This window comes from Aquarana catesbeiana, linkage group LG07, assembly GCF_042186555.1.
Source record: "Aquarana catesbeiana isolate 2022-GZ linkage group LG07, ASM4218655v1, whole genome shotgun sequence".
Classification (NCBI taxonomy): Eukaryota; Metazoa; Chordata; class Amphibia; order Anura; family Ranidae; genus Aquarana; species Aquarana catesbeiana.
Window position 1 is genome coordinate 18,177,019 of NC_133330.1, and position 15,057 is coordinate 18,192,075.

The window sequence follows — 15,057 nt, forward strand, 5'->3', positions numbered from 1 at the left end:
GGCTCCAAACTGGAATCTGGGGAGAGGAGAGCTCTGCACTTGGGAGGGGGGGCTTGGATGTACACAGATCACCCCAAAACCCTGCACTCCATACGCAGATCACCCCTAAACCCTGCACTCTATACACAGATCACCTCTCAATCCTGCACTCTGTACACAGCTCACTGCTAAACCCTGCACCCCGTACACAGATCACCCCTAAACCCTGCACTCCACACACAGCTCCCCCCCTCAATCCTGCACTCTGTACACAGCTCACCCTTCATTCCTGCACCCTGGAAAAAGCTCACCCCTCAATCCTGCACTCCGTGCACAGCTAACCCCTCAATCTTGCACTCCGTACATAGCTCACCCCTCAATCCTGCATTCCGGTCACAGCTAACTCCTCAATCCTGCATTCTGTATACAGCTCACCCCTCATTCCTGCACTCTGTACACAGCGCACCCCTCAATCCTGCACTTTGTACACAGCTTACCCCTAAATCCTGCACGCCGTACACAGCTCACCCCTCAATCCTGCACTCCGTACAAAGCTCACCCCTCAATCCTGCATTCCGTACACAGCTCAATCCTCAATCCTGCACTCCGTACACAGCTCACCCCTCAATCTTGCACTCCGTACACAGCTCACCCCTCAATCCTGCACTCCGTACACAGCTCAACCTTCAATCCTGCACTCTGTACACAGCTCACCCCTCATTCCTGCACTCCGTACACAGCTCACCCCTCAATACTGCACTTCGTACACAGCTCACCCCTTAATCCTGCACCCTATACACAGCTCACCCCTCAATCCTGCACTCCATACAAAGCTCACCCCTCAATCCTGCATTCCGTACACAGCTCAACCCTCAATCCTGCACTCTGTACACAGCTCACCCCTCAATCCTGCACTCCGTACACAGCTCCACCTTCAATCCTGCACTCTGTACACAGCTCACCCCTCATTCCTGCACTCCGTACACAGCTCACCCCTCAATACTGCACTTCGTACACAGCTCACCCCTTAATCCTGCACCCTATACACAGCTCACCCCTTAATCCTGCACCCTATACACAGCTCACCCCTCAATCCTGCACTCTGTACACAGCTCACTCCTCAATCCTGCACTCCATACACAGCTCACTCTTCAATCCTGCACTCCGTACACAGCTCAACCCTCAATCCTGCACTCCGTACACAGCTCACCCCTTATTCCTGCACTCCGTACACAGATCACCCCTCAATCCTGCACTCCGTACACAGCTCACTGCTAAACCCTGCACCCCGTACACAGATCACCCTTAAACCCTGCACTCCATACATAGCTCACCCCTCAATCCTGCATTCCGTACACAGCTCACCTTTCATTCCTGCACCCGGAAACAGCTCACCCCTCAATCCTGCACTCCATACACAGCTCACCCCTCAATCCTGCACTCCGTACACAGCTCACCCCTCAATCCTGCCCTCCGTACACAGCTCAACCCTCAATCCTGCCCTCTGTACACAGCTCACCCCTCATTCCTGCACTCCGTACACAGCTCACCCCTCAATCCTGCACTCCGTTCACAGCTCACCCCTCAATCCTGCACTCCGTTCACAGCTCACCCCTCAATCCTGCACTCCGTTCACAGCTCACCCCTCAATCCTGCACTCTGTACACAGCTCAACCCTCAATCCTGCACTCTGTACACAGCTCACCCCTTAATCCTGCACTCCGTATACAGCTCACCCCTCAATCCTGCACTCTGCACATAGCTCACTTCTCAATCCTGCCCTCTGTACACAGCTCACCCCTCAATCCTGCACTCCATACACAGCTCAGCCCTAAACCCTGCACTCCGTACACACCTCACCCATGAATGCAGCACTCAGTACACAGCTCATCCCTCAATCCTGCGCTCTGTACGCAGCTCACCCCTCAATTCTTTGTTCCGTACACAGCTCACCCCTAAACCCTGCACTCCGTACACAGCTCATCTCTCAATCCTGCACTCCGTACACAGCTCACCCCTAAACCCTGCACTCCATACACAGCTCGCCCCTCAATCCCGCGCTCTGTACACAGCTCACCCCTAAACCCTGCACTCTGTACACAGCTCACTCCTAAGCCCTGCACTCGGTACATAGCTCACCCCTCAATCCTGCACTCTGTACATAGCTCACCCCTCAATTCTGCACTCCTTACATAGCTCAACCCTCAATCCTGCACTTTGTACACAGCTTACCCCTCAATCCTGCACTTCGTACACAGCTCACCCCTCAATCCTGCACTCCATACACAGCTCGCCCTTCAATCCTGCACTCTGTACATAGCTCACCCCTAAATCTTGCACTCCGTTCACAGCTCACCCCTCAATCCTGCACTCTGTACACAGCTCAACCCTCAATCCTGCACTCTGTACACAGCTCACCCCTTAATCCTGCACTCCATACACAGCTCTCTCCTCAATCCTGCACTCGGCACACTGCGCACTCCTCAATCCTGCGCTCAGTACACAGCTCAACCCTCAATCCTGCACTCTGTACACAGATCACCCCTCAATCCTGCACTCCGTACACAGCTCACTGCTAAACACTGCACCCCGTACACAGATCACCCCTGAACCCTGCACTCCATACATAGCTCACCCCTCAATCCTGCTTTCTGTACACAGCTCACCCTTCATTCCTGCACCCCAGAAACAGCTCACCCCTCAATCCTGCACTCCGTACAAAGCTCACCCCTCAATCCTGCACTCCGTACACAGCTCAACCCTCAATCCTGCACTCTGTACACAGCTCACCCCTCAATCCTGCACTCCGTACACAGCTCACCCCTCAATCCTGCACTTCGTACACAGCTCATCCCTCAATCCTGCACTCTGTACACAGCTAACCCCTCAATCCTGCATTCCGTACATAGCTTACTCCTCAATCCTGCACACAGCTCAACCCTCAATCTTGCACTCCGTACACAGCTCACCCCTCAAACCTGCAACTCTTTACACAGCTCACCCCTCATTCCTGCACACCGTACACCGCTCAGGCCTCATTCCTGCACTCCGTACACAGCTCACCCCTCATTCTTGCACTCCGTATACAGCTCACTCCTCAATCCTGCACTCTGTACACAGCTCACCCCTAAACCCTGCACCCCGTACACAGCTCACCCCTCAATCCTGCACTCTGTACACAGCTCACCCCTCAATCCTGCGCTCTGTACGCTGCTCACCTCTCAATTCTGTGTTCCGTACACAGCTCACCCCTAAACCCTGCACTCCGTACACAGCTCGCCCCTCAATCCTGCGCTCTGTACACAGCTCACCCCTAAACCTTGCTCTCTGTACACAGCTCACTCCTAAGCCCTGCAATCCATACACAGCTCACCCCTAAACCCTGCACTCTGTACACAGCTCACCCCTAAACCCTGCACTCCGTACACAGTTCACCCCTAAATCTTGCACTCGGTACATAGCTCACCCCTCAATCCTGTGCTCCGTGCATAGCTCACCCCTCAATCCTGCACTCCTTACATAGCTCACCCCTCAATCCTGCACTCTGTAGATAGCACACACTTTAACCCTGCGCTCTGTACATAGCTCACCCCTCCACACTGCTATACGGCAGGCGGCATGACTTGTCATTTATTTCTGGTAGCCTGTCCTCAGGGATACTGCTCCTATTGGGCTCTCTTCCTAGCTGCACTCAGTTAACCTTCATAGCTGTGTGTGCTTTGCTCTGCTCATTGCTAATTACAAGATCTAGGAGTTTTCTGTCTATTGGCGGGTCCCCTCACCTCCCCAGTCCATGGTGTGAAGGCAGTGAGAAGATGATGTGCTGTAACCTTCAGCAACCAGTCAGTGAGCCGTATTGATGTGCTGTGACATCTAGTAACCAAAAAGTAAGTGGTAATGATGCACAGTAACCTCTAGCAACCTATAGGTAAGTGGTAATGAGGCACAGTAACCTCTAGCAACCAATCACTGAGCGTAATAATATGCAGTAACCTCTTGCAACCAATCAGTGAGTGGTAACCATGTAACTTCTAGCAACCAGTGAGCGGAAGTACTGTAACCTCTAGCAACTAATCAATGAGTCGCAGTGTGTGCTGTAACCTCTAGCATCTAGTTAATGAGCAGTAATGATATGCTGTAACCTCTGGAAACCAATAGCAGTAGCTGCCTGACCTGATTTTGAGTCTAACTGCTATTTATTGTATGTCTCAGAGCGGGGGAAGGGCTTGATTGAAGCTGGGGGGCCCAAAGAAAATGTTTGCCCAGGGTACAATCAATATTAAAGACGGCCCTGCCTCTATTGACACCAATGAAGGGGTGCTATTCCACCCACTAATACCAATGATGTAAGTGTTATGCACAGAATGCAGGGGTCAGAAATATTTTACCACTTTAAGAGCGGGGCCTCCTTTTTAGATGTGTTAAAAACATTTTTTTTGATCAAAAATTACTTAGAACCCCCAAACATTATACATTTTTTGTCTAACACCCTAGAGAATAAAATGGTGGTCGTTGCAATACTTTGTCCCACCGTATTTGCGCAGCAGTCTTACAAGCACGCTTTTAAAAAAAAAAAAAAAACTTTTTGGAATTAAAAAATAAGAAACAGTAAAGTTAGCCCAATTTTTTTTATATCGTGAAAGATAATGTTACGCCGAGTAAATTGATACCCAACATGTCACGCTTCAAAATTGTGCCCGCTCGTGGAATGGCGACAAACTTTTACCCTTAAAAATCTCCATAGGCGACATTTAAAAAATTCTACAGGTTGCATGTTTTGCATTACAGAGGAGGTCTAGGGCTAGAATTATTGCTCTCGCTCCACCGATCGCAGCGATACCTCACATGTGTGGTTTGAACACCATTCTCATATGTAGGCGCTACTCACGTATGCGCTCGCTTCTGCACGCGAGCTCGGCGGGACGGGGTGCGGTTTAATTTTTTTTTTCTTATTTATTTTACCTTTTATTTTTTATTTTTACACTGTTTTAAAAAAAATTAAATTGTGTCACTTTTATTCCTATTACAAGGAATGTAAACATAGAAAAAAAAGCATAACAGGACCTCTTAAATATTAGATCTGGGGTCAAAAAGACCTCAGATCTCATATTTACACTAAAATGCAATAAAAAAAAATAAAATAAATAATTTTGTCATTTAAAAAAAAGAAAAAAAAAATGGCCCTTCAAGAGCTATGGGTGGAAGTGACGTTTTGCCCTCGCTACCACCCTACAGTGTCATGGAGATGGGTGGGGCCATCTTCTCCTCACTCATCTCCATGCACAGCCAGGGGAAGGATCCGATTGCCTCCGCCACTGCTGACTGCTCCGGTAAGCGGCGTAGGGCACCGGATCGCGGTGGGAGGGGGGGGGAGTCTTGTGGAGCAGGAGAATTATCGTTTTATCTCTGGAGTTGATTCCCTTTTTAATGCATGCCAATATTCTGTTTGCTTTGTTAGCAGCAGCTTGGCATTGCATGCCATTGCTGAGCCTATCATCTACTAGGACCCCCAGGTCCTTTTCCATCCTAGATTCCCCCAGAGGTTCTCCCCCCAGTTTATAGATTGCATTCATATTTTTGCCACCCAAATGCATTATTTAACATTTTTCTACATTGAACCTCATTTGCCATGTATTTGCTCACCCAAATAATTTGTTCAGGTCTTTTTGCAAGGTTTCCACATCCTGCGGAGAAGTTATTGCCCTGCTTAGCTTAGTATCTTCCGCAAATACAGAGATTGAACTGTTTATCCCATCCTCCAGGTCTTTTATAAACAAAAAACAAAAAAAATACTGCGCTACCTATAGAAACTAACCCCCCAAAAAGCAGCAGTTAAACAGTGAGATTGAGAATGTTGAAAAATATTAGAAATTAAATTATGAAAAGTACATGGGTCAACACATGTATGTATGAATCAAACATGAGTGTCCATATGTAATATTTGCGAATAAAAATAAGTGTCCATATACAGTAACAGAAAAATAAAAATGTGAAGTAATGATCTGAAATCAGTCCAAGAAAAGCCCCTTGGGTGAATCCAACCAGAGTCAATGGTGTAAAAAATATGAGTGACAACTCATACAGTATCCGCAAATACCCAATAATTGCGCTTACCGCAAGGCAAGCGAACACCAGCCTATATCACATCTTGGTGTGGAGAATCCAGATGGTGCTCTTAGACTGTATACATCGTAGCTGAAAGGATGTAATGAGGACACCAAACTTCCATCTCATAGACATGTAAATAAAAAGAAACTGGCCATAGTGTAATACTGCCAAACTAATTAAAGTTTAGAAAAGGTAGAAAACTTACACTAGTGCATAAAGATACAGCAGGAAAAAAAGGGAACTTAGAGTGAACACTAGCAAACTCCGTAGTGAAGATGAGACCCCACACTCCGTGCAAATATTGCGCTTACCACAAGCCAAGCCAACAACAGCTTGTGTTCAGTATCAGTTAACCACACCACACTACGTGATCCATGACCAGGCAAATAATGCGCTTACCGCAAGGCAAGCCAACCACAGCTTATGTTCAATAGCAGTATGAGAGATCCATTGGCGTTCTGGACTGCTTGCGGAAGGAACCGGGGGATACAGCAGAGACTCCAAAATGACATCTCACAAGCATGTAAATAAAAAGGAACTGGCCATAGTGTAATACTGATAAAATGATTTAATAGATAAAGGTAGAAAACTCACATGAGTATGTAAAAATACAGCAAACAGCCGGCCGGCATAGCGAGCACCTGTCCACACTGAAAATGGCGATGACGTCAGAGCGTCAACCTCCCGACGTACGTTTCACCACAAATGGCGTAGTCTGGGGACAAATAGGATTTGTCCCAGCACAGAACCCGGGGGGACCCCGCTACCCACCCCTAACCATTCCAAGTACTCCCCATTTATCACCACCCTCTGAAGCCCTTGTAGCCAGTTTTCAATCCATGTACTCACCATATGGTCCATGCCAACGACCCTTATTTTGTACAATAAACGTTTATGGGGAACTGTGTCAAATACTTTTGCAAAATCCAGATAAACCACATCTACGTGCCTTCCTTTATCTAGCTGGCAACTCACCTCCTCATAGAAGGTTAGTAGATTGGTTTGGCAAGAATGATTCTTCATGAATCAATGCTGATTACTGTTAATTATACCGTTCTCATTACTAAAATCTTGTATATTGTCCCTTATCATCCCCTCCAAGAGTTTACATACTATTGATGTTAGACTAACTGGTCTGTAATTCCCAGGGATGTATTTTGGGCCCTTTTTAAATATTGGTGCTATATTGGCTTTTCTCCAATTAGCTGGTACCATTCCAGTAAGTAGACTGTCAATAAAAATTAGGAACAATGGTCTGGCAATTACTTGACTGAGTTCCCTAAATACCCTCGGGTGCAAGCCATCTGGTACCGGTGATTTATTAATGTTAAGTTTCTCAAGTCTAATTTTAATTCTGTCCTCTATTAACCATGGAGGTGCTTCCTGTGATGTGTCATGAAGATAAACACTGCAGTTTTGGTTACTGAAGCCCCCTGATTCCCTCATGAAGACTGAGGAGAAGAATAAATTCAATACCTTTGCCATCTCCCCATCCTTTGTAACCAGATGTCCTTACTCATTCTTTATGGGGCCAATATGGTCTATCCTCCTATTTTTACTGTTTACATACTTAAAGAATTTCTTGGGATTTTTTTTTGCTCTCCTCCGCTATGTGTCTTTCATGTTCTATCTTAGCTGTCCTTATTGCACCCTTACATTTCTTGTTGCATTCTTTATAAAGTCTAAATGCTGATGATGATCCCTCAACCTTATATTTTTTGAAGGCCTTCTCCTTTGCTTTTATATGCATTTTTACATTGGAGTTAAGCCATCCAGGACTTTTGTTCGCTCTTTTAAATTTATTACCCAATGGGATGCATTGGCTAATGCCCCTATTTAATATGCTCTTAAAGCAAACTCATCTCTCCTCCGTGTTCTTTGTTCCTAAGATTTTATCCCAATTTATGCCTTCTAGCAAGGTTCATAGTTTAGGGAAGTTGGCTCTTTTGAAATTCAGTGTGTTTGTATTCCCCTTGTGTTTCCTATTTGTATGATTTATACTGAAGCCAGTTGACCTGTGATCGCTGTTACCCAAATTGCCCCGTATTTCCATATCCATGATCAGGTCTGTATTGTTGGTAATCAGTAGATACAGTAATGCTTTATTTCTAGTTGGTGCGTCTACCATCTGACCCATAAAATTTTCCTGCAAGACATTTAGGAACTGGCGAGCCTTATGCCGCGTTCACACGAGCGGACCTTACGGCAGACTTTGTCCTGAGGACTTTTCAACGGACTTTACGACGGACTTTCCGAATGAACGGACTTGCCTACACATGATCAACCAAAGTCCTACGGATTCGCACATGATGACGTACGACCGGACTAAAACAAGGAAGTTCATAGCCAGTAGCCAATAGCTGCCCTAGTGTGGGTTTTTGTCTGTCGGACTAGCATACAGACGAGCGGACTTTTCGACCGGACTTGAGTCCGTCGAAAAGATTTGAAACATGTTTCATTTCTAAGTCCGTCAAACTTTTGGGGAAAAAAAGTCCGCTGGAGCCCACACACGATCGAATTGTCCGACGGACTCCGGTCCGCCGAACCAAGTATGCCATAAAGTCCGGTCGTGTGTACGCGGCATTAGATGAATGTGCAATTCCCTCCGCCCAGTCTATGTCTGGATAATTAAAATCTTCCATTATGATAACGCTTCCCATCCTTGCTGCTAATCCAAATTGTGATAGGAGATCTGTCTCCACTTCCTCCCTCAGGATAGGGGGCCTATAGCATACTCCCAGTATTATTTTCCCCTTAGCTTCATCCCTTTGGAGCTCTACCCATAAGGATTCCACCTCCTCCCTAGCTCCCTTAGTGAGGTCATCTCTCACATTCACTTGTACATTATTCTGGATATATAGGCATACCCCTCCCCCTTTTTTACCCTCTCTATCCTTGCGATATACCCTTGGATGTTTGCCAGCCAATCATGAGAGCTGTTGAACCAGGTCTCTGAAATTCCCACAAAATCCAAATCCTCCTCATACAACAGTATCTTTAGTTCACCCATCTTGTCCACCAGGCTCCTGGCATTGGTGAACATGCCACCTAGTTTAGACCGGTCACATATTATCCTAATATTGGGTGTTCTGAGATTGCAACTAGGTCTAGCGCTACAATTATTCCTATCACCATAACATTCATAGCGATACCTCACCTGTGTGCTGCAAATGCTGTTGACATATGTGTGTGAAGGGACGGGAGCGCTTTAAAAAATATATATGTTTTTAGATGGTCCCTTTAACTTTGTTTTTATCACTGTTATTCCTATCACAATATATGTAAACATCCTTTGTGATAGAAATAAAGAATTGCCTCCTCACCACCTGTCAAACACAATGGGATCACTTTTCAGAGGAGCAGCAGGGCCTCTGAATAAGCCTTTATTTGCATTTGGCAGTGGGGGGGGGGGGTTTAAAACCCTGCTGTTGAGCTGCAGTTTTCCCGCCCCGATCCTTACCTTCTTTAGCTGCAGAGGCAGCAGCTGAGGGTGTACACACGCTGTAGCAAAAATTATGCCCGAATTATGCCCCTTGTTGCTTTCGGTGGTGCGATCGTGATCCATTGAAAAATGGGGCCACTATTGAAGCGCTTCCACACTCCATGTGACCAGACCTGGGCTTTACCTTTATAATAAGTGAAGACATGATGCTGAGATGCCAGTACAGTACTCTTGACATTGGGCCCCATAATAATTATACATGGCCTTATATTGTCAAAATATCCGTGGACATCTGGAAGAGTCACTCACACATTCCATGTCTCATATCTGTGGTGGAGTCGGTCGGTTTTAGGGTTTTACTGAAGCAAGTTTTTTTTTTTCTATAAAAATAACAAACATGTAATACTTACCTGCACAGAGCAGCCCCGTTCCTCCTCTTCTCAGGTCCCTCGCCAATTCTTCTGGCCCCTCCCTCCTGTTGAGTGCCCCCCTCAGCCAGCAGCTTGCTATGGGGGCACCCGAGCAGAGTCCCAGACGGCCGAAGCACCTCGTTTATATTGCTGGATCGGGGGAGGGCTCAGGTAAGTGTTAGGGGGGCTGAGGGGAGGTTGCTACACACAGAAGGCTTTTTATCTTAAAAGAAAAGTATGCTTTTTTTTTTTTAACCCATCATACTTACCTAGGTGGATGCTGCATCTGTCCCCTGCCGCCTCTGCACTGAGAACCAAGTGATCGAACACCGCCGATGGCTCGGTTCTCTCACCTCCCTGAGCGGAGAGCTGGTGCCTGCCAGTTAGCATCTCTCCTGCTCTGATTCTCCACGCTCATTGGAGCGCTGAGCTGTGGAGGGGCGGGGAGCGGCTCGCTGAGAGACTGAGACGGCCATCAGTCCAGACAACTGGCGGATCCTGACTTCATTGTCGGGATGACGTGGTGCCTGGACTGATTCCAGTGACTTCAGCAGAGAGCCGACTTCAGCCCACTCTCTGCTGAAAATGGGTCACAGGAGTGCAAAACGAACGTCATTCCTGTGACCCAGAGGAGAAGCCCAGACAAACAAGCTCAGGCTGGACTTCTCCTTTAGGCCCCTTTCACACTGGGGCGGTTTGCAGGCGTTATTGTGCTAAAAATAGCGCCTGCAAACCGCCCCTAAACAGCCTCCGCTGTTTGTTCAGTGTGAAAGCCCGAGGGCTTTCACACTGAAGTGGTACGCTGGCAGGAGAAGAAAAAATCTCCTGCAAGCCGCATCTTTGGAGCAGTGAAGGAGCGGTTTATTCACCGCTCCTAAACCGCTCCTGCCCATTGAAATCAATGGGACAGCGCGGCTATAATGCAGTAATACCGCGGCTATAGCCGTGCTATACGAGGTGTTTTAACCCTTTTTCGGCCGCCAGCGGGGGGTTAAAACCGGACCGCTAGCGGCCGAATACCGCGGTAAAACAGCGCTAAAAATAGCGCTGTTTTACCGCCGACGCCCCCTACCGCCCCAGTGTGAAAGGGGCCTAAATGCATAGAATGCACCTTCTGCCTTTACAACCCCTTTAAAATAATGTCAATTTTTATATGAAATTTGCATTTCCTATCTGATATCCTCTGAAGGGTCATCTCACTGTCTCATTATTGATCAGATATTGATAATTACACAACCAGGACAGTAAATAAAGATCTCACCTGTCACATTGAGGAAAGTCCCATTTCCATCTCCGGATATTTGTTGGCCGATCTGAAAAACAACTTCACAGTAATACATCCCGGAGTCTGACAAGTTTACACTGTGCAGGGTGATGGCAGCCGATCGTCTTTGGATGAACTGATCTTGGTCCACTCTGGAGAGTCTTCCAGAGAAATACTTATCATTCTCAGAGATCTCCACCCCACTCCTCACTGCGTTTCTGTACCACTTGTAGCACCCAATACTGGAATTCTCTCCATCGATTCTGTAGTCACACGGTAAGGTTATGGAGTCGTCCTCTGTGGCCCATATTACTGGAGTCTGCCATACATGGATTGTCTGTGATAGAAATCCTGACAGAGAGAAAAGACAGATGAGTGTGACAAGACTATAGAGGAGAAATTACTGTACAAAGATCTGTACTAGATATATAATCATAGATAGATAGATAGATAGATTGATAGATAGATTTATAGATAGATTTATAGAATATTAGGATAAAATGAAGGAAAGAAAGAAAGAGGGGCAGGGAGCGGCTCGCTGAGAAACTGAGACTGCCATCAGTCCTCTAATGCATAGAATGCACCTTCTGCCTTTACATCCCCTTTAAAATAATGTCAATTTTTATATTAAATTTACATTTCCTATCTGATATCCTCTGAAGGGTCATCTCACTGTCTCATTATTGATCAGATATTGATAATTACACAACCAGGACAGTAAATACAGATCTCACCTGTCACATTGAGGAAAGTCCCATTTCCTTCTCCGCATATTTCTTGGCCGATATAAAATATAACTTCACAGTAATACATCCCGGAGTCTGACAACTCCACACTGTGCAGGGTGATGGCGGACGATCGTCTTTGGAAGAACTGATCTTGGTCCACTCTGGATAGTCTTCCAGAGAAATACTTATAATTCTCAGAGATCTCCACCCCACTCCTCACTGCGTGTCTGTACCACTTGTAGGACCCGATGGAAGCATTCGCTCCATCGATTCTATAGTCACACGGTAAGGTTATGGAGTCGCCCTCTGTGGCCCATATTACTGGAGTCTGCCATACATGGATTGTCTGTGATAGAAATCCTGACAGAGAGAAGAGACCGATGAGTGTGACAAGACTATAGAGGAGAAATTACTGTACAAAGATCTGTACTAGATATATAATCATAGATAGATAGATAGATAGATAGATAGATAGATAGATAGATATCTCGACAGACAGCAAATACCAATGACCAAGACTATAGAGGAGAAAGAAAGAATAAATACAATTTCCTCCTCAGACCTGGCAGGACCCCCCGCATACAGATCTGTGACCAGACCTGGGATTTACCTTTATAATTAATGAAGACATGATGCTGAGATGCCGGGACAGTACTCTAGGGATGAGCCAAACACCCCCCCAGTTCGGTTCGCACCAGAACCTGCGAACGGACAGAAAGTTTGCGAGAACTTTAGAACCCCATTGAAGTCTTTAGGACTCGAACGTTCGAAATCAAAAGTGCTAATTTTAAAGGCTAATATGCAAGTTATTGTCCTAAAAAGGGTTTGGGGACCCAGGTCCTACCCCAGGGGACATGTATCAATGCAAAAAGAACTTTTAAAAACGGACGTTTTTTCGGGAGCAGTGATTTTATTCATTCATCTCACTTCCTGTTGTCTCCTTCCGTTTGCAAGTAGGAGTCGTTTGTAAGCTGGATGTTTGAAAGTAGGGGCCTGCCCTATATACTCTGCAGAAATTGGGGCCTTAGGTGTTGGTGTTGCCACAACACTGTAAGCCCTCACATTTACTCTTGGTGGGCGCAGGAACGGGCCCTGCTGTGAAACATTAGATCAAGAATTGTAAGTACATGCCATTGTTGAACAGGGGCAGAAAAGTTGGGCCTTTGGTGGTGGTGGTGCTGGTGCCACAACACTGTAAGTCCCTTCAGTTACTCTTGGTGGGTGCTGTAACGGGCCCTGCTGTGATTATTATATTATATTATACCAAGAATTGTAATTATATGTACCTGTTGAACAGGGGCAGAAAAATTGGGCCTTTGGTGGTGGTGTTGCCACAACACTGTAAGCCCTCACAGTTACTCTTGGTGGGCGCAGGAATGGGCTCTCCTGTGAAATATTAGATGAAGAATTATAATTACATGTCCCTGTTGAACAGGGGCAGAAAAATTGGGCCTTAGGCACTGGTGCCACAACACTGCAACCCCTCACAGATACTCTAGTTGGAGCACAGGAATGAGCCCTGCTGCAAACTATTGCATCAAAAATTGTAATTATACGCCCCTGTTAAAAAGGGGCTGAAAAATTGGGCCTTGGGCACTGGTGCTGGTGCCACAACACTGCAACCCCTCACAGATACTATAGTTGGAGTGCAGGAATCAGCCCTGCTGCAAAGTATTGCATCAAAAATTGTAATTATACGCCCCAGTTAAACAGGGGCTGAAAAATTGGGCCTTGGGCACTGATGGCGGTGCCCAGAACCAAAAATGTTCTTACAAGCTATCAGCATGAAAATTGAGGAGGAAGAGGATTGTGACTCAGCATAACAGGATAGTCACTCAGCATCAGCATAGGCAGTCTTGAAGGCATCTCACATTAAAAGAAAAATCAATCGGTTACATCAGGATCAGGTGCTTGGTAGCTGGTGATCCAAGACTGATTCATTTTTATGAAGGTAACCTGATCGACCGATTCGGTGGACAGGCGCACCCTAAGATCGGTTAGAAAGCCTCCAGCAGCACTGAATGTGCGTTCCGAAAGAACGCTGGATGCAGGACAGGCCAGTAGCTCATTTGCATACTGTGCAAGCTCTGGCCAGTGATCCATCCTCAAGACCCAGTAATCCAGAGGATTTTCGGTGGGAAAGGTGTCCAATCTGATCTTGCCCCTAGGTAATCCTGCACCATGTGAATCAGAACGCATCTGTCAGACGGCCACCTTCTCCACCGTTTCTTCTGTGACTGACCGAAGTCTCAGCAACACGTTGTCCAGGAGGACCAGGAAATTGTAACCTCCCAGGCTCTGGACACGCGTTGCACAAACCTTTCTGCAAGGCCTCCTGAAGATGTTTCATCCTCTGCTCTCTCTGCGATGGCAAGATATGGTCCGCAACCTTACTCTTGTAACGTGGATCAAGGAGAGTTGCCAGCCAGTAATCATCCTTCCCCTTGATACCATGAATACAAGGATCCTTCCGCAGGCTTTGCAGGATCAGGGAGGCCATGCAGCATAGGTTTGCTGAGGCATTCGGTCCAGAGTCCTCTGGGTCACTAAGGACGACATGATCCGCAGCCACCTCCTCCCAGCCACGTACAAGTCCATGGGTTTCTTCGGACTGTAAATGATCCCTTGAAAACTGCTGCTGATGCTGAGTGCCAGGCTCCACCTCCATGCTGACACAATCCTCCTCCTCCTCTTGTCCTCTTCCTGTGTGATCGGCGGGCACGCAGGAACACTGTCTGGATAAAGGGGGCGTTGAGAGGTAAGGAAGTCCTCCTCTTCCTCCCTCTGTTCTGCCTCAAGTGCCCTGTCCATTATTCCACGCAGCGTGTGCTCCAACAGGTGGACAAGAGGGACAGTGTCACTGATGAATGCACTGTCACTGCTCACCATCCTCGTGGCCTCCTCAAATGGTGACAGGACAGTGCATGCATCCCTGATCATAGCCCACTGGCGTGGAGAAAAAACCAAGCTCCCCTGACCCTGTCCTGGTGCCATAGTCGCATAGGTACTCATTGATGGCCCTCTGCTGTGTGTGCAGCCGCTGCAGCTTGGCCAACATTGAGTTCCACCTGGTGGGCATGTCACAGATTAGGCGGTTCTTGGGCAGGTTAAATTCCTTTTGGAGGT